This window comes from Bombus fervidus, chromosome 13, assembly GCF_041682495.2.
Source record: "Bombus fervidus isolate BK054 chromosome 13, iyBomFerv1, whole genome shotgun sequence".
Taxonomy (NCBI): Eukaryota; Metazoa; Arthropoda; class Insecta; order Hymenoptera; family Apidae; genus Bombus; species Bombus fervidus.
Window position 1 is genome coordinate 2,539,035 of NC_091529.1, and position 23,651 is coordinate 2,562,685.

At 39.1% G+C, this 23,651-nt stretch overlaps 1 protein-coding gene across 2 annotated transcripts in view; it reads right to left on the reverse strand.

Annotated features, from left to right (window-relative positions):
- LOC139993855 (uncharacterized) overlaps positions 1–22,211 on the reverse strand; it is a 241,424-nt gene extending 219,213 nt beyond the window's left edge. For both annotated transcript variants that reach the window (XM_072015971.1, XM_072015970.1), the window contains exon 1: positions 22,205–22,211. The gene's annotated coding sequence lies outside the window, so the exon portion shown is untranslated. The remainder of the gene's footprint in view (positions 1–22,204) is intronic.
- Positions 22,212–23,651: the final 1,440 nt, after the last annotated feature.

Genomic DNA, 23,651 nt, shown 5'->3' on the forward strand with positions numbered 1-23,651 from the left:
TAAGCTTGACCATAGTGACCGCATCTCGTCCACAATATCTCTAGGAAACAGTCGAGAGCATCAAACGAATTGTCCACTGAATGATCAGCAAATTTCTTGCCAGGCCAACTCCTTCTTCCGTAATTATCGCGTTTCCTTCTTTACTCACAAATGAGATATTGTTACAAAGTGTACGCAATGAAGTAGTGGAATTTTTTCCTATACGAAAAATTGGAGTATTTAGGATATTCCTTTATATTTGCCTGGGTTTTGAGGTATTTAAATAAGCGGAACGGGATGTATTTGGAGATTTAACGATACGTACAAATTTCTTATTTTTAGTAGGACGTCTCATTATTTATTTTGGCATATTTTCGGTAGATTTTAGTGACCGTATTTTATAAACTTAAATATATGTTATGTTTCATAAGGAGATTTTTTATTAAACGGGAATATTAGAGAGTGAATTTAAATACACTGTTCGTGAAATGTCTTGTCGTTCAATTCGAATGTTTTAAGAAAATTTTCGAGGCTGATAACTGGAACAACTGGAGAAATGGGTTAATAATAATGTAGCAGGTATATACTATCATTCACTCATAGGAATATCATTTCTAATATATACATTTAAGGTAATATATTAATAACTATATAAGTATAGATACAATTACAAAAATAATTCTAAATTGTTCACCGTTAGTCTACTAACGAGGTATCATCTATACATATATTCGTAAAAGGGCTTGCCTTGCAGCTACATCAGCATGGTGGAGCACTCGATGAATCGTTTTTCAACGATCGACGTTTTGACTTCTGTCTGTTTGCATGTGTCTACATCGTATCATCGACACTGCCCGGAGGTTAACGTTTCAGTGAAGAATGCGGGACAGGCCTGCTCAGACGTGATTGCCATCATCGTGCCGATTAAGTACAGACTTCCTCGGTTCACGTGAATGAGACGCTCCCCGTTGCGTACTCATCATCGCCTATTATATGATCATGCCGCCATTATATTGTCACGAAGCGCGTCTATCGTTCGAAGGCAGAATATGTTGAATGCTTGAATTGATCTCAGAATTCTCGAGCAAAAAATCGCCTATAAAATCAGTCTATTCGTTGATAGAATTATGCTCCTTTTTCTCTACCGTCTTATGGAACGTTTTTTCTAGAGGTTAGGAAGGGAAGATTTTGTCGAAGGTAGAAATAGGGGGAAGAGTAGAGGATATTGATTTATAAACTTGATCCCAGGTTACTGTTAGGTCGTCACGTTTCGATTTTTTAAGCTCAGAATTATTTCTGAATGGAAGAGGTCCGTTTACGGTGACTTAGGGTCACTGAATAAGTTTAGGGTTGAATCGTTCTATTGTGCTGTCACGTTTCAACTTCTGAATATAGAACTCTATAGAACTCTGTACAAGTAGATTATAATAGATAATAATATAATCCTGTAACAATGGCAGGTAATATAATTATTGATAATGTTTTTTAAAATATAACAAATTATAAAATGAATGTGTTGTCACGCGACAAATCTTGTAAAAATAGAAAGTGTCAACAAACTTGCTCGCCACCCATAAAAGTAAAATCACCAGTACACGCATCCTCATAAAACAAACTTCCATTATTTAATACGACGCGATAATCCAACAGAAGAGCACTAAAAGCCCTCTCCTAGCGGAAGCCATATCCGTAATCAAGAGGTATCAACCCATAATCTGTCAGCGATCGAACATTCCCATTCAACGTGATTGTACATCGCACGGACCTCGAGAATCTCCTCTCGAAGAAACAGGAAACTCCTCGACGGAGGTTTACGCGCGTATCCAATGACGAGAAGCGTCGGATAAAAGAGGTGCCTACGGTCCATGAAAAGGAACTTTTTACGGAGCCTGGTCCGTGTGTACGTGGCACAAACGCGAAGGAAGTCAGGGAGGGTGGTATTCGACTTTTCAGAGGCGACGTTCGACGGCATCGAAAATCCATAAACGGTCGAGGCCCGCGTAGAAACGTCGCTCGTCGATACACTTTTAGCAAGGAAAGCAGAGACGACGACGCCGCTCTGTCTCCTTTTGGACGATCGCGAAATATTGTTTTGAAGAATATTCTCGGACTGTCGTACGCCCTTATTGCTTCTCGCTCCGTTGGCCCGGAATACGATTGTTTTATTATACGGTCTTCGTCGCGGACTTGGAAACTTCCGTAGCTCTCTTTCGCTCTCTCTTTTTCTCTTTCTCTCTCGCTCTCTCTCTCTCTCTCTTTCCTTTTCCTTCCTGCTGATTCCTTCTTTTCACTGGCCCCGGTGTCGCCTCGATTCCGCGTTTCGTATATCATCGTTTTACTGCCGTCGAACAACGTGCCTCGGCGAACAACTTCGATCGTTTTGCCTCCGGCTTCGGAGACTCTCGCATGCTCTTGATAAACAAGCAAGATTTTTCATCGAACGACTCGTTCGCCACTCGTTGCCGGCGACGTTTATTAACCTCTTCCGGAATGGTGACTGATCTAGTACCTTGCGTGAATCCGCTCGCGATCGACCCCGAATGGAACTTTGGATTTTCGTAGATTTGAGGAGATTCTTCGCGGTTTATGCTGTTCGTGGCGCATGTTATTAAGTGTTATAAATTGCAGTTATAGTAGTTATGAGATTAGACAGAAGAAATTTGATATTTCAAGAGAGTGGAACTTTTATTTAATTTATAGAAATAAAAATTTAAGATCTGGAAGTGGTAATCTTGTTAGTCGCTTTTACGTTGCTTTTAGGTCATAATTCCAGTAATAGATTCGTATGAAATATCCCTATCTGATGTTGCTTTTGCTAATGGATAAGAGAAATTGTGTCAGGATTTAATAGTTGAATTGCTATAAAAGTCAGCATTTACGCAGTACAGTAGTATAATCGTAAAGAAATAAATGAATATAAAAAGACACGAATATACATAAACGTTCGTAACTTGCAAGTCACATGGAATTGTAGACGGTTAACACACATTCTCCAGCCAAAACTACCAAAAAGTAGACCCGTATTCCCATTTGACATTCTCAACTCGACAACCCCAATTTTTACTGCAGCAAGAATCCTCCGTATCTCCATAAAGATCTGCATCACCCTCGGCTCCTTTGCATCGTGCAATCTCCTCGCTTCCACCCGATCCATCTACCTCTCGAAAAAAAGGAGCACACGGGGTAATCCCGGAAGTCAGTCATCAATCCCTCCGTCCTGTATTCCCTCGTAACTTCGCTAGAGCCGTAACAGTGAACGAATCACGAGCGAAATCCGGACGAGTCACCCGGTGACGTTTCGAACGCGACGATTATCTTTCCGGCACGCGATGGACGTCCATGGTTTTGCACGAATGGTGAAACGAATCGTTCGACTGACAAGGAGTGGAGCGACGAAAAAACTACATTCCTGGATCGTGCCATTTTTCTTAGCGACGCCACGGCACAACGATGTGGCAAAAAGCGAAATAATCAGCCGGCGAACTCGCGCCGGACTCTGTTCATTTTTCGTGCCAGTAGGGGGTCGATGGAAATTGACTATCCCCCTGGCCGAGACCATTGCCCTCTTTTTCCCCTCCTCTCCTCTGTTTTTTGCCCCCTCCCCTCCATTCCCTTTGTTGCCCCACTGATTCATCGAATCTCTGTGGACGACTTCTCGTCGCTGTCGCTGATTGCTCGCGAGCCGCCCGCAATCCACGTTTTATCGCGGCTTTCGTAACGAATTGATTTGCAGGAAATAGTATAAGAAGCTTTGGGAATAGACGATGTTAATTGAGATGGCGTTTCGTGTATGCTTCGTGCGAAGTTAGTATCTCGAATGACAATAATTTACACATGACATAACTATCACATTTTGCACTGTTATATTTACTATTATTGGAGTTAATATTCTTTGAGTTACAACAAATAAGAATTCTTGTTTAATACATCTACAAATATGCGAGGAAAAGATTCTAACCTATTCAGAATATAAAAATTGTTATCCGTATTGCCTTTAAATAATAAAGAGTGAAAGAGGAATGATCTTTACTTCAAAATACTCGAATCAAATTCTAAATATCATCTTTCTGTCTACCTCGAAACAGACCACCTCAGCCAACCAACGAAGTCGCCTCTGCGATTTAATTAAAATCCAAATTGCCACCCCCTTAACCTCTTAAACAGTCGGCAAACAGACGATAGAAAAGATATTTCTTTCCTGTAGGAGATCCAAACGCAATTTCGGGGAGCGTGAGCCGATTCATCGCGTTGACTGAACTATCGAAGGGATGAACCGGAAGTCCTGCGACTCAGCCTGTTTCCCCCTGTTCTAGCTTCCGGCATGCAGGGGTTAGCTCTGGCTTTGTTCACCGGAGATAGTACAACGATCGTTGTACCATCATCCTAACCACCGTCTTCATCCTCCCATCCTCCCTCTACGTTCTCTTGTTCTTCATCGACCCGTTCCTTCGAGTGTCAGGGGCGGTGCACACCATCTTCGTCGGTCGAAGGAACAGCGAAAGTCACCCTCGGAAGCCGTCAGCCGCCTGCCAATTCGTTTCTTCGCTTTGTTCGAAAGGGTGTGGGGGTTTGAACCACCCCATTACGCGGACGATGAATAAGCAGATACGCCGTGTCGACGAAGTCTTTGCTGGTCGGAAGTCGACGTCGAGCAGGCTCGTTTGCGTGTCGTTAGAGTCAAGAGAACGCGTGCCAGAGGGAAAGGCATAGGTAGGGGATGGTTCGATAAAAGCGGAATTGTTTTTTTCACCTCGGTTCCGTCTTGTTCGACTGTGAGGTGGTTTAGAGGTGGAGGGAGGTTTGCTGGGGGAATCTGTGGGGAAGATTGATCGCTATTTAATTCTGAGAACATTCGCGCCGGAATTAGTGTATTACGGATCGTTCGCGAACGCGTGCCGGGACTGACAGCCTGATCACCATGGATTACAACGTCTTTGGGGCCCCTTTCGATCTGTTTTATTAAGAGAATATATCTATTAAATAGAGGAGGCTAAGGAAACACGGGATGGTTCAAGCGGCTACTCAATTACTTACGGATCGAACATTTTTTAAATCATGTAATGAATGCATAGGCACGATTACTTCTTTCTTTTTTTGCAAGTTGGTTGGGTGGTTCGTTTTGATATAATAGGAAGAGTAATTCTTTATTTGTGCAAATATGGAAACAAATGAGTTCAGAATTATAAATGTAATATTCGATTCTTAACGTACATGCTTCGAAGTTTAATTATGCGATGTTGAGAATGATATGCTTTAAAAAAAGAAGTTAATTTAGAACTTATTAAATACTATTACTATTTCTTGTTAGTTCTATTTTAAATTATAATATTGTTCTTATTAAATACCATTATTTTAATGGACAATTAACCTTTCATCCTAGTCAATAGCTCACTTCTAAAATGAATCCCTAAATATATCTGAAAATTGATAATCTTTCAAAATACATACATAATAAATCAACGATACATTAACCGATTAACTAACAACGATACACATTAGCAGAAGGGAATTTCTCTCTTGACTTCGAATGCTAACAAAATTGCTTCGGTGCCGACAGCTCACACGACAATTTGCATTCTTGTAATCCTCCGCGGAGTCGGTGTTGCGGTATGGCCCATGCATCAGCCTGGATTTCGCTATCTTACTGCGAATAGTAACATCTCGAAGACGCATAATTGAGAAAGGGGACACAGTGGCGGAAACAGGACCGGATATCTCGAACGCCCCAGGCCAATTTCCATTCGAGTTATTAGTGCGGGATTCGATGTGTTTGTGCGAACATGCGACAGCTGCACATCCGAATACGAAGATTCGACTCGATAACGCGGAATCGGAGCCATCTGAGCGCGAGAGTAGCTCTATTCGCGACAAAGTTCCACAATGTTTCGGAGATCATCGATTGACCTGGGGTCGATCGCTCGAATTTCTGTAGAATGCAGATTTTCACGTAAGAAGTAGGATCATTTGGTATTTCGATAATTGGTACTTTAAATATCGAGTAGGAGAAGAGGAGAGGAAAATGTTTTTCACTTTGATTATTCGCCAGGTTATTTTATGATAGTAGTTTCTAGGTTATTTCTTGGTTGAGTTCAAATATGTTTTTCAAATATGAAAAGCAGTATTTATAAATAGATAATTAGAAAGGTAAATTAAAAACAATCAATGTGAAATTAATTCGTTGCTTAATGATTTAGACTCTATGTCTAAGTTGTATCTCATAAGCTTAACTTTAAGCTAATCGCAAATCTCTCTAAGTTTACTTTTCCCTAGAATTTGACTTACGAGTAGAAATGTTCGAATTCCTGAATTAAAATTTTAAATATTGATTGGTCTAAAATAAGAGTGTCAGCGACGGAAATTTGAGCATAAAACTTTGGAGATGGCATTTGGCTGCTTTTACATACCTGGTGAAATATCGTCGTGATATTTTCACCGAAGTTATTTTTTAGGATTTTTATTCCAACGTAACTGGAACGTGTCAAAATCGCCTGGATACTTTATGGGGCATTAAAAATGTTTGTCGAACGACGCTGTTGCGAAAATACTGCCTGTTTGCAGGGAAAATATGCGCACCCAGTCATGATTTCCAACATTACTTCACCAGATGTCTGATGTTTGTTTCCGTAAGTCCATAACGAGAAATGTTCAATCAGTTTATCTATAATATGTTATTAGTAACATTCTACTTCAGTTATGCTTCTGCCTTCTGAAAAAGGCAATTTAAATCATATATAATCTAAGTCTACATTTCAGTGTGAAATAGGATATGTGGTACTATCAAACTAACAGTTACAGTAATCACATTTGCCTTTTCAGAATAAAAGTACGAAGATGGGGCTATCATCCAAAATCTAAAAAGGAATATATTATGTATCGATGTAATTTTAACGCTGTCTACAGAAGGACTAGAATCTCGAATTATCTAAATTGTCTCAATACCGAAATATTTATACTCCTCATGAACATTGTAGATTATAGTTGATCGTAGCAAAGACACGCCGTATTTGTAATAACGTGATAGTTTCAACTATAATTTCACCTTCGATTTCTTAGCACGAATTATTGAATACAAATTATGGATAATTTTATAATATTTTTCACTTGATATCAAGGATATCTAACTCTCAAGCAAGAGATAAACCATCAACAGAGCTGAGAAATTTGCAATTATATACAAAATTCGCAAAAATTTCGTTACAGCAGTATATTTGTCGATACATGACTACTCACATGAATTCATAAAAAATGATTACAACGAACCTTAATTAAGTAACTATCAAAAACGTTCATAAGACATAAGATACAAGAACTGACAATTTGCGACTACTCTCAAGAATTTCCCCAAAATTTTTATAACAGTCGAACAACCTCCACTTGAATATCTACGCATTTAAAAGATCTTGAAACAAATAAAGGGCAACTCCCAAGAATCCAGCAATAACACGATCTACCATCAGTTGGAAACACAAATCAAGGCCAATGTCAGCCATTAAACGAAGCCAGACAACTCCTTGAACCTAATTCTCAAGTTTCCCATACAGGAGGAAACAGCGTCTCCCAGAAGGAAACTCCTACAGCCAAATCACTCTAGGACCAGCAAGTTTTCCGTAATTCACGGAAGACGTAAACGTCTGGTCTCCGGCAGTCGTTCCCACCCTCGAACTCGTGCATTGCGCAAGTTAACCGTGATTTAGCATGTCGCTAGAGAAGGGTTAAGATCGGTGTTCGAATGGTCGCGTAGACGCTCGGAGGAAGCTCGTGATTGACTGAGGCGGCGAACGCTGGACCACGTTATATCGGTACTTTGTCGTTGTCCTCGTAAAACCCGGCCAGAGACCCGGGGTTAACTTATTTACAAGACGACCGCGGTTATGGTCGTGTAAACACGTCCAGCGTATTTACAGGTCCATAACCCGATACGACGAGACGCATGTCTCGCCGCTGCTGCATCCTCTTAGAGGCGCTACGCGCGTCCTTATGGCGTCGATAGCAAGCGTGAAATATAGTTTTCTGCCACGTTTCGCAGCGGACCGCGATCACTTCGCTCAAGTGTATGCTCGAGCGTCGATGTTGTTACGTGGTAGCGATTGTCGTCCGGATAATGTTCCATAGTTGATAGCTAATGGTAATTGCAAGGGAGGTTTTGATTGCGTGCGGCTCTTTCCATGATGGATGTGTCTTTCTACTGGGATTGCGATGGTTTATTTTATGGTAGGGATCGTGAGATTAATAATGTTGGTAAGGTCAATGTTTATGGGAAATGTAGGTGTATTTCTTCATTATGTGTTGCGATGATATTACTGTTTCGGCAAAAGTTAGAAGAGTGAAATATTTTTGTGAGTTTGCAATAGTAAAGGATTTAATTTTCAATAGATGATGGATGTATTTGGATTTCTTATATGGATTTTGGTAATTTGTTTTGTTGGTAAAAATTATATAAATGTGATATTTTGAAGAAGTGACTAATTTTGAAAGATATTGTTTGTTTAATTTTTCACAAGTACTAGATGTCTGTTTCTGTATCTAAACTGTGATTATTTTCATTCCCTAATAAAAATTTCAATAATATCAAACGGATTTCGTCTAGTTAAATCTCGATGAAAAATAGATGTGTCTCCTTATTAATTTGTAATTGCATAACTAGATATAAATTGGTATTAAGTCGACATTGGAATACAAATTGATCTAATAAAATAGATTACTTGGATTACGTTCTAATCCTGGTAATGGTGAAGGTGTTTAAAGGAAGTCTAATGTTAACGACATTATTACATTAAAGAACCATTTTATCATTTCAAAATATTGTACATCTATCCACGTAATTACATCCGCGTCCTCTTCAAAAGCCATCCTTGAAAAGCTTCCTTCCTGACCCTGAACAAAAAGTACAACAAATCCACCAACTCGAAAGCATCCAGAATTTTCCGGCAAACTTCCCGAATGGTTGGTATCCTGGAAGTCAGTAAAAGCTCGTGTGAGGCGTATTTTCTTTACTGTCGCATTCCATGTCGGGGAAAGTTCGCCAGCAGGCGTAATGGCGGCGGCTTGTCGGATACGTGGTCCCGTAAAAGAGAAGGATAAAACGTCTGCCCATTAAGCCTGGTCGTTTCTGCCGGTCGAAGGACACCGGTCGCAAAATCAATTACGTCACAGCCTGTGGACGAGCTGTAGCCTTGGCTGGAAGGATCAGAAGGATCTAGGGGTCGAAAGTGCAAGGACAGACGTAGTAACGGGTGGAGAGAGGATTCTTGATACAGATATGTGTAGGTACTTACATACATCTTCCATCTGTACTTTTGGCAACAACGAGAAATGGAATTTTTTTAATGTGACGACTTTGATAATTTTTCTGGGGATGAATTCAGTGATATTTTGAAAGAATTAAAAGTAGGACAATGAATATAATGAATTCAGTGCTTAACGATAATGCTTTCAACTTAACATTTAAAAACAGAGAAGCTTATATGTTTAATAGTTAAGAGGCTGAAAATTTGTCTGTAAGGATAGTCTTTGTAAAAATCGGTAAAGATTGAAATGTTTGAATGTCTGTACTTTTTACGCAATTTCGATGTCCCAAAATGATGATTTAAACTGCCCTTATTTTCGTATGAACTACAACAACTAATGTTCGTTTAGTTAAAATTGGTCCAAAATCATAAAAAGAAGATGTGTTTCTATTGTTAATGATTAATGACAAAGAAACTTTGTACGCTATGTATAAAAATTCGACTCTTAAAAGGATCAGAGAAGAATAAAAATGTGATCTTAACACATCTTAGCACTGCTACTTATCCGCATTCTGTTTACATCTCGAATCTCTTACAATCCTCTAAAAACACTTTCATCTATCCAACAATACAACATACCCTTTTTTAAATATCTATAAAGCAGATAAAAAATCGACCACCCCTTATATACGAATAAAGACGAAGTTCATAATTCTGGCAGAGTTGGCGAGAAGGAAAGCGCGGATACAGACGTTGTCCGTCTTCCGTGCATCCGGCGTGTTTCTCTGCCGTAGCTTTTTGCTACGGATTCACTTTTGTTCGCAGCAACATTATGCCGTCGTTAATCATGCCGTGGCGGTCGTTGGAAAGGCAAGGAGAAAAAAAAATGGAGAATAAAAGGAGAGACTGGGGCAAACGTCCCGATTCTTTCGCGGAACTCGCGTTGTTACATTGAAAAAACTAGGACTTCCAGCGAGGCGGAGGAGGAACCCGTACGTAAGTTTTTTTTCGCGATCGAGAACGGTAGCTGTTTCGAAGATAAGCGGTCGGAGTGTTATTCCACCGGTTATGGAAACAAAACGTAGCAGTCGAGCTGAAGGTATCGTTAGCAGTGAGTTTTCCCGAGCCGAGGCAAAACATTTTTCTAGGATGAGCTCCGTACGATTGTTACGTTTGTCGTACTACGATCTCGCGATATTAATATTTAGATCAGTCGTCGATCCGATTCCTTGGGGCAAACTTACGACGAATCGTTTTTCATAAAACCTACTACCGTGTTATTACTGCGAATCGTTGTTTGAATTTTATCCGTCCTCGATGGTTCTTTAAAAATTTCCTTCCTATAATTTCGTCCCTTAGTTTCTTCGAGTTATCGTTATGAATGATCATCCTGCAGGAATATAAGTTTGTGATGAATTTAGTCAGTTAGTAGTAAACCATGGGATTTATTAACACAAGAGAAGATTTAGAGAATTTAAATATCTTATAAATTTTTACCCAATTACTGCTTTATTATGAAATTTTTCATTATACTTGAAGATTACTAGGAAATAAGGTAACAAGTTACATTTTCTATTTTTTATAGACAAGCGGTTTTAAGATTCTGCGTATTGTCGATTAATTCTATAGTATCGAAATTGTTTCTATATCTGATTTTGGAGCTAAATATTTGTTTTATTATCTCTATCAAAATTTTGGAAGTATTGCTCGTCATAATATTATAATATAGAAGATGTTAGAATATCATTGGTGTTAGTAATTATGTCTTTATCTTCTATCAAATTTTGTCCACTTATTAATTATTTTTGAAAGGCTTACATCTTTGGACGTAATAGTTTCTCATATTAAAATCCCCCTGTTTAATCGTAAAATGGATTTAAAATCAGAAAACCAACAAAAACGTACTTATACTTTTTTCCTGTAATCGTCATTTGTTATGTGGCCGAGTAGATTTGTCAGAATTTCCTACGTAAATCTTCGCAAATTTTTTCCATGTTATTTGGATTAAGAGTTACAAAAGTCGCATAATTGCCCATTCGCTATTTTTCCCTGTTACATGTAGTTTTTACAAATTTTTACTAAATATCTTGACACAAATATAAAATAGTTTTACTCATAATCTGGATCAATAATCGCGTTTCGTACGAAATTTATAGACGTCCTAGTACTTATGAACAGTGATGTATATCAGGGTGTCGTTCATTCGTCGTGGAATTCGAAACGAGAAGCCTGAGACAATTGTTACTGCTTGGTATTCTCTGCCCCTCTGGAAATGAGTGTGTATGTGTGTGAGTGTGAAAATTGCAGGATGGACGAGCGAGAAGGTAATGGGGTAAGAGGGAATGTGGAATGAAGTGGATGAGAGACACACGGGGGTTGTATTGCGTTCGCCGTGTGAAATAATGCACTTTTAGGGGTGTGAAGATCCATCCGTGAGATCGTTGTAAGTGTAGCGACTGTGATTGATGGGCCAGAGCGTACAGGTGTAAATATTAATTTGAAGAAGGGCGGATAGCTCGAGGGAAAGGGTGAAAGTCGAGTGAAAATAAATAGCGAAAAAGTGTGTAAATAGAGCCGAGTGAGAGTAAATGAGAACAGAAGGGTGGTTAGAAGAAATGAGGAGTGTTTGAGTCAATAGGATGAAAATGCCGTTTCAGTCAGTGTAAACCGTTCCTAATTATTGTAAATTTCCCTCTGTAGAAATTGAGTTCATCGAAATTCTGAATTACGTCAGAAAAACACGCGTTATGTACTAACACAAACACGCGCTGTTTTAAGTTATTTTGAAGCATACAAGGTAATAACAAAATATAGGGATTTATAGGGTTGGTCCCAGACATTGAAACGATAAAAAAAGTTCGTGTATAAAAATGTTTGAAGCTTGTTTCGTAAATGACAAACAATTTCATTTTACGCTACAATGAAATATAATTGCTTTTTGTAAAATTATGATGCTTTTTTCCGCTTACCTACTAAATTTTCTCTTGTCTACCACTGTAGGTTGCAGACTATACAATTTTGTATGCAAACTACGGAGAAGGAGTGAAAAATGTTCAATTTTTAATTTTTAATAAAATATAAATATTCCCTCGGATATAATTCGTTGCGAACGAATATAAAAAATGAGGAGTTGAATAAATTAATCAGAATTCTCCATTGATAGATGTGTAACATCGGTCATATAAATAATATTAATATGTTTGAATTTCTCACATTCATAAAAGTATAGAGAAATACGCATCATGATATAAGCTTATCTATTATGAATATAAAACATGTATCGTGATATAAGCTATTTTTTTATCAATAAACTTTATTAAACAAGACCCATTAAAAATTAATATCGTTTTCCATTTAATTTTCCAAAAAACCTCTTCAAGATTAACCGATTATTATTTTCTATTTAAATAAAACTTAATATTCTCTCAATGACCGCTTCACGAGAGAAAGATAGGCCATTTCTTTGTAAAAATTTAAAAAATATTTGTTATTTTTGGTACGAAACACTTTCGCAGTCATTCGAGGGTAATAAGAGAAAAGAAAACAGGGAATTTCAGAATACCTACCTTAACGTGGCATCCGAGCAGTCGGCAATATCACACTGGCCAGCCTGTCGGCTTAATAAGAGGCAGACGCAGTCACAAAGGGATGCCACGGGAACCTTCTATGTCTCGAAGATGGGAAGCGGTCAAAGGACGCTCGAAGCGTGCCTTTTCCAACCTTCCCTGCCGCGCTTTTTCCGCTTTAAATGCAAATAACGCAATTACCACAGCCGTTCGGTGACAGCTGCGCGCTTCTTTGGACATAATTCATGTTTCCGTGGGTTTTGGGGGTGGGTCAGGGTTGGGGGAGACGGAGAATTAATTCCTTGCGTCCGGTACGACGTACTGTTAATCGAAAGGATTTCCGGGCTTCGATCGATAGGATTCGGTTCAATTTGGTCTGGGGTTGCTAGTAGTTTCAGAAATGCAGTATTCATTGCCGTCTCTTATGATTTCCTAATTAGAGATATGGAACAATAGAATTGGGATTTCAATGATAGCTTCTGCAATTGGTCACAATTGTTTACAAGAAATTGTTACAACATTCGATGAAGTAGTTATTAGAAATGTCGCGAAGCAAGGGGAAGTTATTCACAACAATTTGGGTACAATTACTCACAAAAAATTCATTAGAAATTATTAAACGAATAGCTAACGCCTATTTAAATGTTTACTAAAAAAAAATGGCAAAAGGCAAATAGTTAGATATCCATAAGAATCCAGTATTCATACAGTTTTCTTAAGAGATTTGGAACATTGTAACGAATGCAGAACTACTTCAGTTTCATTGGCTAGTTCAACCGTTCCATTTTGTATAAACATAAATGTACAATAATTATACAGAATACGCAGTTACAAAGATTTAAATGCAGTTCGTAGACTGTACTTCGTTACATTTATGCTTACGTTTAATTATCAATGTAATAGATTACTTCTGTAATCTACAATCTAGTAGTCTACAATATATAGAATAGTTAACAGGTCTAGTATATATAATATAATAATAGCATTGCAATCGCAATATACCTATCTATTAAATGCATTGCGCGACTACTTTTAATAGAATTCTCCGCAACCCGGTAATTTCTCCCAAGGAGCAAAAAGCACTTGTTCCATCTCCCTGAGAACTTCCTAAAAGAATAACGAATCCACAAAGGAAAGAATTTCCCAGCGCCACTTTAGGACTCGGACCAATTTAAAAAGAGCCGCGAAAAACCTTAATCACCTTCTCCGCCGACATCAGTATCCAGCATCAAATTTACCAGTGGGAATAAAACGGAACGCTCGGCCGCAAAGCGGTATCACGGCGAATTAAGCAGAGGAGCGTCTAAGTACTCCGCGTTACTCCACTAATTTCCTTCTCGCGAGACAAGGAGGACCCCGTCAATTTGCTAGATTTCCACGAAGCCGCGAGGGTACGCCGCATCCGGGAGCATTTACAATAAGCGTAAAGAAAGAAAAAGGAAAAAGAAAAAGAAGGAAAAGAAATAGACAGGAAAGGAAGAGGGAAAAAGGAGTCGCGAGACGCACTTAGAGCAACTAAAGGGGTGAAGGCGAGGGGGTAGGAAAGTAATCAGCAGCTCTCATCTTTCGGAACGCGTTTTAACAATTACTTCGTCCCAGGCGAAGAAGGAAGTTCCGTGACGCGTTACGCTCCCTCGTGACTTTCTTTTCAGCCCCTTGGGCTGTCTTCCACCACGAAAATTCCTGGCTAGTAGCCGGTTTCACCACCTCTTTCTCGCGTTACGATACCCAGCCATTTACCCTCCCCTCGGCCTCGTCCGGCTCTCTCTTATTTTCTTATCGTTGCTGGTCCTCAGTCTTCGCTACCCTCTTCGTCATCCAGCCCTCGTTTCTCCTAGAGAAACCCTCCACCCTTCGCGTGGCAATGTCGTCTCGGCCTCCGCGACCGAAGGGACAGCTATTCGTGAAAGGGAATGGAAAGAGAACCGGCCAGGGCAAATTGATATTAAATGCGGAGGTTGGACACCTTGTATATTTCTTTATTAACTTCCCGCCAATGGACCCACGCGTTATATCCTCTATACGTTCTTATGTGAGGGTGTTTTCGAAGAGTCCGTTATGTGGATTGTAGGGTGGAAATTTTAGGTGAATCTGGCTAGAGATGGTGGGTTTCGGCAGGGTTGTGGGGTAATTTGGGTTTGTGGATCGTTCTCGGGTTATTTGTTGCGGCAGGTAGGGTAGAGTTACGTGGTTGAATAATGGAGGAAATGGAGTTTCGCTTGAGATATTGTTTAGCTGCAGAATTTTATTTAGAAGTTGTTGGAATTAGATTAAACGCAGATGAAATTGTTTGGACAAATTTAGAGGAAGCATAACGGTTCGTATTGGTAAATTGTTAGAATTAAAAACATGGGTGTCTTGGGTGTAATGATATCTTTTATCAATTTTGGCAAAATATGACGAATATATCAGAAAATGGAAATTACTTTAATACGTCCCAGTGAAGTAAGTGCCAGCAGCGCTTATTTTTTCATTTGCTCCCTCCTTTACGTTTGTTTCATTCTTTCACTTAAACCAGTTTACATTTGCAATCCAGTTATCCTCACATATTTAGCAACAATCCCCAAGAAATCCAAAACTCATCTTCTCTTACTTTCCACAATGCATATTCATATTCTCAGCAACTACTGTAATTCACCATAATCCTGGAACCAAAATAGAAAAAGGAACTCCAAAGGATGCCACCTAAATCTTCCCTAAATTCTACAAAACGCGCCTTTTAAACTCGAATCACCCATTTTCAACTTTCTTCGACTTTCTTTACAAACTTTCTCTGCTGACAAGCAAGCATCTTCCAGTGGCAAGAATAAAGTCCCTCGGCAAGATAAACGATCAAAGCGAAGAGACGGTGATTGAAAAAAATCGGCCGGTGAAATTCGTCACGCGATCGAGGTCTTGACTTTTATTTCTCGCCTCGACCTCCCCGCGACGCTTCCTGAGGGAAAAAAACTCGCTAATCCGGCCGATCGTTCGGTTGGTAGGCGCAGCAGGTCTCGGTTAATTAACAGACACGTGCGTCTCATTAACGGAGTTTCAGCCACAAATCACGGCGAACGCGGCCACGAGCATAAATACCAATTATAGCAGCGAAACGGGCCGGCTGCCCGAAGCTGCGAAGGGTTCGCGAGGCGTTCCCTAAAACGAAGCCACCCGAATATAATTATAATCCATATAGACTGGCGAGGGGTTGGTCGAGATTAAAAACTCCTTTCTCGAAATTAGTCTCTGCCCTGTTCCTATATACAGAACCTTAGTATTTCTTTCTTTCGATCCGGCCAATTCTTGGGTTTAGATATGTCGAGTCGAGAATGAAACGATTGGGTTGCTTTATATAGAATTTTGATAGCGGTAGGAGTAACAATGGAAAAATGGATTCGTACGAAAGTTATTGTATTATAATACAATATATGATAATATGATTTGCGAAGTATTTTTAAAATTCTTTGGTAATCTGAGATTTTGATGTCAATGGCGGATGATAACGATTTTAAGTGGATTGGTATTCTCTTCTGTTTTTATTTTCCTCTTTAGGGTTTCTACATTCGAAAATCGTGCTAAGATTTTGTAGACTTTGAGACGTAATAAGATTTGAAAAAGGTTCTTTAATATTTGAAAAGATGATTCCTTCACCAAAGGTTTGTGGAATTTAAATCTTAAATTGTGCGCGGTATTTCATGGTCAGTGGAAGTTTTTTTTAGTATCCTCATATTTTGTCATCTCGTTCAATCGTTTCTGGAAAAAGGTCTCAGTGGCGAAGGAATCCAAACTTATCACGTTGAGCCAAGGCGAAGGGTAGTTTTAAAGTTCTAAAATTCTGCAGGACACGTCTCCGTTTCAACAGAGTAGATAGAACAAAGCGACAGCGAGCATATCATGCTGTAATCCACACTTATCAAATCGCGAACTCGAGGAACTTGCTGAGTTTCACAGAGTACATATTTTTATCTTTTTGCTACAAAGTGACAGTTGAAGACGTGCGTCGTTTGTTAAACAAAGAATTTCTCGCGAAGCAAATTCGAAACCCAGAAAATGTATTTTTCTTCCTTGGATGGTATCGTTCTCTAATGACAATACCTGAAGTAGATGGATAGAAATATAGTTAGGTTGTAACACATGAGATATCTAATTTTTAACTCTTTTTAAACGAATTTAAAAAAAAAGATTTGCCTATACATAGATACAGGTTAAAGTCATCAACTTCACTTGTATTAGTTTCTCATTTCTTTTCTCAATTTCATTAATCATTATTAACGTTCAATTCGTTAACACATGAACGAATGATTCATTTCTATAAGTTTGTTTAATTGCAAGTGACATTTTTACGAATACAGAACGCAAGGGAATCCGGAGTTTCAAGATCACCAAACATTTCAGCTACGCATTGGCTAAATGAAAATGTGCACCACCTGTAGCTATAACGTACCGAGTTTCGCATGATGAAGCTGTAGACTCGCAATATACCAGATTGTCAAAGATAACATTGTTTCAATGACAAGAATAATAGGGTAGAAACGAGAGATGGCTAGTCGCTATGGTTACTAAATTCTTCACAGAGTATTACATTTACTATGTAATTCTAAACATAGTCATTTGGTTTTCATCCTAGTTGATGTTAATGCAGCAAGTGCTTCAGAGAGTATAATAAATCTAAAGCCTGAAGGCGTTCAGTTTCTGAAAAGCACATCATATTGTCGAGATTGTGGATATGTTAAGATGTCCAACTCGTGTTAGTGCTGTATTTCAAAGAGTTCCAAGCTTGATAAATCCTAAACTCTCTGGCTTTAGGAAGCACGAAGCTTTGGTAACAAAGTGAATAACATAAAATAGTTGTAGTTTAATCAGTGAGATTCAGAGATTTGTCTAATTGTAATCAAATTTCTTTGTCTTGTTAGTGTTATACTATCAATTTAACCTTCTCTACTCGTTATGTTGTGGCACATCATTAGAATTACGTAAATTGTGCGAATAAATATCCCCATAATGCTAACGAAAGCAGGACTTCGTATTATTTCGTATTACGTCGTTCGTAGAACAAACGTATTTAGACAAACGCAAACAAAAATTCACTTAATCCAAATTACTAAGGAGCTACCCTTTAGCAAAATCCCCATTCCAAAAGCGTCTTATGTAACGAAAGAAAACATAAGGTACGAAACTACTCGTCATTCATCGAATAAAACAAACGTATTCGTACAAGAGCAAACAAAAATCCACTTAATCTAAACTATTATAGAACTACTTCCTAACAAAATTTCCACCACCAATGCGTCTCTTCTATGGAAAGAAAACACAAGACACGGAAATACGTCGAATGAAATAGACCTACCCATACAAAAACTAACTCAGTGCTTCTAACTCTGACGAACTTGGCGAACAAGTCTCAGGTTGAAGAAACCGCTCGGTCCCGGTTGAAGGCTCGCTGTCTCAGTAGTGTGTCCGCTTATCAAGCCACAGCACGCTCGATCCTCGAGACGAACGGTCCCGGTTCCTCCCCCTTTTTACTGGCGAAATGTAAACGCGTGCACGCGCGTTTGTAGAAGTTTTCGGCGACAAAGAGGCGACAGAGGGCGAGAGAGGCATCGGGTTCGTTCGCGAGCACTTTGCAGCCGCCATTAGCGAAGTTTCTGCCGGTGATTAAACCTCGAGCAAGTCACTCAGAAGCTTTTCGACGTTAACTCAGGAAGAGCCGGCATTCAAGATCTCGAGCAATTTCGTCGTAGCCGTAGCATCATTGTCCTCTGTCGCTCTTGTCCGTTCTCTGTCTGTCGTTGTCGACAGACAACTCGTCTTCTCGCGCCTCCAATTGTTCGGTTCCGGACCCAAAGAAAGAAGAGTAACGATAAGACGCGCAAAATTGCCGGTGCTTGCCTGTTTGGACTGAAAGCAAGACCAGATTCTCCGCGCTTCTATTAGCCTGCTAACGGTAATTGAAAGAAAACACTCGCGACGACTTCTTAGAGAGTCACGCGACAGTTTAGGATGCTTTTGCGTTGATGCGTTTGCGTTAGTCTACTTTGTGATGGTGTTTGCTAACTAATTTTAGTTACAGTTTGGTATATGAATGGGTTTGTTTATTTGGGAAGGTTGCGATGGATTGTGTGTAACAGGGGTGGATTTTATTGCGATGATTGGGGTTGGTGTTTATTGTGAGACGAGGAAAAATACGATTGTTCTGTGCATGATCGTAAAAAGTGCCTTTTTATGATAGTCAAATATTAAATATGCGATTCAATGAATATATGTGAAAATATAATATGGAAAAACAACGATACCATATGATATACGTATAACATTACACTGTTACAAGAATACAAAAATATATCTAAAATAAGAACGGCATTAAAAAGGAGCTTGTTGGATGCGAATCAATTGAAAAGAATCAATTTGATACGAGGAAACCACCCAACCCAAACGACACAATCTGTCCTTAAAAATCTACCTCCTTAAACCTTCGTATCCCACTAAATCCTCTTCATCGATGAATCTAAATTTTTCACCGTGTCCTCCCTCCCGCCAAACATAATTAAAATCGTAATAACCCCTCTCCCTCGCTTATCGTAGATAAATACGTATTCTCCCTAACGCAGAGAGGAGAAGGGACCGGAAATGATGGCGCTTGGAACGGCATCGACTCGCGTAATACATTGTTAGGATATTCGGTAAGTTGGCATGAATAGGGCCATAATATCGGCAGATACGCGTCTCGTCTCCGGAGGAATACGCGCAAGGGATGATCGGTAATGGGCGAAACGCTGCCCCGGGGCTTCCCGCGAGACTGCGGGGGATTCTTTATTTAATATCCCCGGGCTGGTGTCAAGGAATATCGTATATTACCGAGTCGTCTGCGCTCCGCTGGTTATTCGCATCCTTCTTTGGACTCTACTTCTTTATTCGCCTCAATTTGTAGGCCGAATAGAAGAATGTATCTCGCCTCGTCTCAGCTTCTTGGTCGAGCACACACTGGAATAACCATGCTGCAGGAGGGGATGATGGAAAACGAGGTTACGGTTGAGTGGTAGTTCCGCAGCGTTCGAGTACATGCGGAGATTTCGACTGTGGTTTTAGTGGGTACGATGCCCTGATCCTGCTACGTTTCCTTCGCTGTTGCTCGAGGGTCCGAATTGTTTCGCCAAGATTCCCCAAGATTGTTTGCAACCTGTTTTCGAGATTTCAAGGTTTTCGTGTGGTGAGAATTTTATGGTTATTTGCTTCTTCGGATAGATCTTTTGTATATCCGAAATTTGAAATTTTAGAAGGTATTGGGAATTTTCATGGTGCAGGATTCTTGGAGATGGAAATCTTGAACGTTTCGAAGGTCTTAAAATTCGTAAAACCATCGTAGATCCTGAAGATCTTGGAAATCTTTCGAGATAGTTGAAACTTTTTTATTGTTTTAATGATTTAATGTTTCAAGATGCTGTGGCCGTGAATTCTTGGGAATGTTAAAGAATTTCTAAATTGTTGAATCTTGGATTTAATGAAAAACATCCTGGAACGTTTTGAATTTTGAGCTTTCCGAAGTTCTTGAAGGTCTTGGATACCTCGAAATTCTGAAGAATTTTAGAGGAGGTTGATTTCTTAAAGAGCTTAAAAATATCGATAATTTTAGGATTCTTCAAATTCTTGATGAACTCAAAAGCAGTAAAATTAAAAAAATCTTTGAATTTTTGAAGATTTTAAAATTTTCAGCAAATTTGAAGTTCATAGAATCCTTAACGCTGTGAAAAAGAATTCTAAAAATTCTGGAAGATCTTTTAAACTTGTTATATTCTTAGAAATCTTGAACGGGTATCTCAAAATTCCATCAAGTTTTAAAAACTTTGCAAAACTTCAAACCCTCGAGGCTGTACTATGCTCTAAGAAACTTCGATGTCCTAAAACTCGTAAAAATTTCAGAAACCCTGATCCCTAAAAAATTCCAAAAGTACCCAAATCAAACTCTTACGACTTTCGTTCGCAATCTGCGAAGGTAATCACTTCGAACAACTTCACAAATACCAGGAATCTCTTAAACATTTCTCTGTAGTAAACGTTTATTTCTCTTTAAATCACCAACACGCTGACCTCGGTTTAATAATTCCACGCGGTAAGTTTGAAAGAGGCGGGAACCTTTCGGGTGCAATAACTGAGAGCGCAAATTAACCCAGCGTGGATTCCGATTTGAATCTACCGCTTCGGCAACTTTTCTTCCGCTTTGATGTCGCGCGATTTCTCCCGCTTCATGGTTTCGTAACGAACAACCCTCTTAATAGAGTCGGCCTTTCGTCAAACCGTCGCGCAGAGGAGAAACAGAGAAACGAAAACGCGAAACGTATTTCTCGCACGTACCGCGAGGGAAACTTCGATATGATGAACCCCAGAACTTGGAAACTTTTGCCCGAGTGAAACTGTTACACACGAAGCACCGCCACTTTTCCTCGCTACTCGATACGTCGCCAAACTCTTCGAGAAGTCGCTGAAAGAGCATCGAACCGTGCTCATCTCTCGCGTATTTTATTCGACGACCAACGCACACGCCAAGAACATAGTCCTTTCGAAAGAACCGAGATTGGAAGCTGACTCGACGCGAGATCATCCGTGTCTATAACTTCGACGGTGGTTAAGAACGAGGTGAAATTTTCAATTCTGACCCTTTCAAAGATCTGATCTTACAACTTCGATTTATATTTCAATATAGAAAAAAAAAAAAAATGATACAGTCGATGTACATATTTATTCATCCATCTAGGACCTTTTGGTTTTTTCATTAAGTTCGGCATTTCTGTTAAATATTTATACTTTATACTTTAATACTAAGACAAACGTAAAATTAGTAGAAATGCAGTAAAGAATATTTCATCAACGACAATTTTATCCTCGGTTTGTTGCCATGAGACATTTGAAAACTCAACTTTAAAACTTAATTAATGATTATGTTGCTACTAGAGCCTGTAGAAGTATGTATGTAGCTGTGGTTTTGCGAATTCATCGACAACGAAACATAGACCTTGAACTACGCACTACATGTTCCTGGTTCTTCTCGCCATGTTCCTTAGCCAAGAAAGAGAAATGGAACGGCAATGGATTCGAGCAGAAGAGAAACGCTAAGCAATTTCACACAAACATGGCGGTCGCTGCCATGCCAAGTAAATATCGTTCGCGACGATGTTCTGTATTTACAGGACGATATCTGTTAGTCCCGGAGACACGTGAAATTGAAGGGGACACCCTCTATGTATCGCGGCCTCGCAATATCCAGCAGCCCCCTGTCCTCATTCTCTTTCTCTTTCTCTCTGTCTCTCATTCTCTTGTGTACAATCTGGCTTACGTACACGGAAGGCGAAACGAAACTCGGATAAAATCACCTGACGCGTGTAATGCGTTTTTTATTAAAGTCTCTCGCCGCCACGAGCTGACGACGAGTTTCGTCGCGTCGCCGCTCGCGTTACGTTTATAATATACACGTATACGTATAATGCGCCACGCGTGTACCAGCCTCTATTTTCACACTCTGCGTAACTTTAATTTCCCTCGTTTCGCGAATTTCACGGATCCCTTTGTGACCATTCTACATTCTTCCTTTTCTTTGTTTGTTTCAGGTAAGTGAACGTCTTTTTTACCGGACCGGTTTGCGTACTTTGCAGTTAATCGCTGCTTGAATTGGATTTTACATTTCTACCATGTGAGTAATAGTTACTGGATGTTTAAAGAGCTTTCTGGAATTAGAATTTTGGAGGATTTCTCTAGCGGTTGAATTTTTATTTGAGAATTACACCTTTGAGTACTTTGAGGTTAATCGTGGCTCGAATTGGCTTTTAGTTATCTACTGTGCAATAGGTATAAATGTTTTAAAAGCTTCCTAGGGTTGAAAGTTGGGAGGGTTTCTCTCTTATCTGAGATTTTATTTGAAAACTAGATCTTTGGGTACTTTGTGGTTAATCTTAACCTGAATTGAATTTCAGACTATTACTAATTTTATGAGTAGTAGTTAACAGGTGTTTTAAGAGTTTTCTGGGATTAAAAATTGGAAGTTTTTCTTTCTTACTTGGTGTTTTAGTTAGGCAATTTGATTTTGTTTGAAAACTTGATCCTGAGTTCTTTGGGGTTCATCGTAACTTGAACCGAGCTTTAGACAATTTTTACCGAGTGATAAGTAGTTAATAAATATTTCAAGATCTTTGTGTGTGTGAAGATTGAGTGGTTTCTTCTCCTGGTTGAGTTTTTATTTGGAAATGGGGGAATAAGATGGGGATCGATGGACTATTTCTATCTTTCTCGTGGATTTTTTCTCCTCTTTTCACCCTGCTTGGGTGCCATCGTTTGCGAGATTGGAAATAATTGAGTCATAAAAGTCGTAAATAATTGTAAAGTTGGAAGTAATTTATAACCTGTTTCATTTGGAAAATTCTCTCTGCAATCATAAATTATACTTTCTTCTATCGTAAAAAAGTTGCAAAAGTACTTTATAAAAGAATTTCTATAAAAGTTTCTATAAGAACTATCGGATAAAATATCTATATGTCTTATAAAAAATATATTGCACATCTACTTAAACTGTTGGTATTGTCATTTTCAAGAAGAAATGCGAAAAAATATATACATTAAAGAGGCAAATAAAAAATTAAAAACAACTAACTGTGAATTCATATACGAATGGATCGATCAATAATGTTAATCAAGCCTGACATCTACAATAAATATGGTCCTAATCGTAAAAAACAAGAATCAGAAAAAACTCATCCAATTTATCAAAGTGTCTAAATAATCACAACCGAACCATCAGAAAGAAATTAACGGAGAATACAGTAATTAAATTTACTCAACGGGAACTTCAACATCTCCCTCTATTCCACTCCACAAACAGAAACGAAACCTCCAAATGGAAGAGTATTATGTACAA